We start from the raw sequence: 1401 nt of genomic DNA on the forward strand, positions 1-1401 counted from the left end.
CACACACACACACACACACACACACACACACACAGTAAATGCCTTACAGGCAAGAGGATACCTCTGAAAAGGAAATGGTCTATTAGAGTGTCTAAACCCATTTATTTATTAGTATAAAAGCACCAGGCAAGGATGATAGAATCTCTAACAGCTTCTTTATAGTTCCTCTTACAGCTACCTGATTTTCGAACAGCACATCACTGCGTGAATACATGTTTTGTCAGAGGTTTTTCCTTAATCCAGGTGTCTTTTTGGTAAATTAATTCGTTGTATTCAGTCAAAACACCGCTGTCTCGTGTCTAAACTGTATGAAGAAAAAGATGTAGCAAGTAAAGAAAGATGTTTTTATGTCTTCTCAATCAAGAAAAATTGTTTGGACTGGTTACTGGTGGAGTTATAAAACATTATTTTCCATTGGCCTGTTCCGGTTATAAGATATACGCACATGTTTACGTATGGTGCAAATTCAGTCTTCTCATGTAACAAAATAAACAATTGAAAGCCACTCAGGTTTAGCACACCTAAAGTAGGCCCTTGCTAGTACTTACTTTGCCACTTGGGCTGCTGGTGAAGGCATGCAAGGTAGTTGTGACAGTGTTCACACTGGTGGCTGTTACTCTGGATAAGAGCTCCTGATACATTACATTTTCAAATATCCAAAGTTAGACTATTCATACAAAAATCAGGACCCATTATAATAACGTAAAGTATGGTGATTGATGTTTCTGTGATGTGTAAAAAGATGACGGTATTGTAGTTTAAATGGTTTATATTTTACACAATGGTTTATCAATCTATCATCTCCGATGTAAGCGTACTACTGCTACACTATCTTTTTGATCTACACAGCTTAAACCGACCATTCATTCCACTTTCGCCTTGTTCAGGGAATTCATGCAGAAAGTGAAAAGTGGAAACGATTTTTTGCAAGCTGTTAAAGGCGCTGAATCCCACAGATCCTGCTGCTTGTTTTCAACATCCTCTTCACCCTCCTCCTACGTTTTACTAAACTCCATCTTGCTCCTGTCTGCTCCCTGCCCCCGTTTTCTTTCCACCCATGTCCTCCCTCATTGTGCGTGTGCGTGTGTGAGCGGGTCAGCCCTCCCTACTAGGCAAGTGAAGTAAACTCCCCCTTTTTGCCCCTCTCCCTCTCTCTCTCTCTCTCTCTCTCTCTCCCCCTCTCTCTCAGCTGGGCTGCTACTGTCAGACCGGGTTGGAGGACAATCAACTGCAACTGCTGCCGCCGCCGCTGGTGTGTTTTGTGTGGTGTGGACTTTCTCACGTTGTGGTGGACACACACACGCACACACACACACACACACACACATACACTTACACAGGAGCTTGCATGCCCTGTACTCCCCCTCCCACCTCTCTCTCTCTCTCTCTCTCTCTCTCTCT

The 1401-nt window shown here is 43.1% G+C and overlaps 1 protein-coding gene across 1 annotated transcript in view; it reads left to right on the forward strand.

Moving 5' to 3' along the window:
* The window catches only part of bmpr1ba (bone morphogenetic protein receptor, type IBa), a 51950-nt gene that overhangs the window by 24759 nt on the left and 25790 nt on the right, over window positions 1–1401 (forward strand). The window lies entirely within an intron of this gene.

This window comes from Etheostoma spectabile, chromosome 5, assembly GCF_008692095.1.
Source record: "Etheostoma spectabile isolate EspeVRDwgs_2016 chromosome 5, UIUC_Espe_1.0, whole genome shotgun sequence".
In the NCBI taxonomy this organism is placed as follows: Eukaryota; Metazoa; Chordata; class Actinopteri; order Perciformes; family Percidae; genus Etheostoma; species Etheostoma spectabile.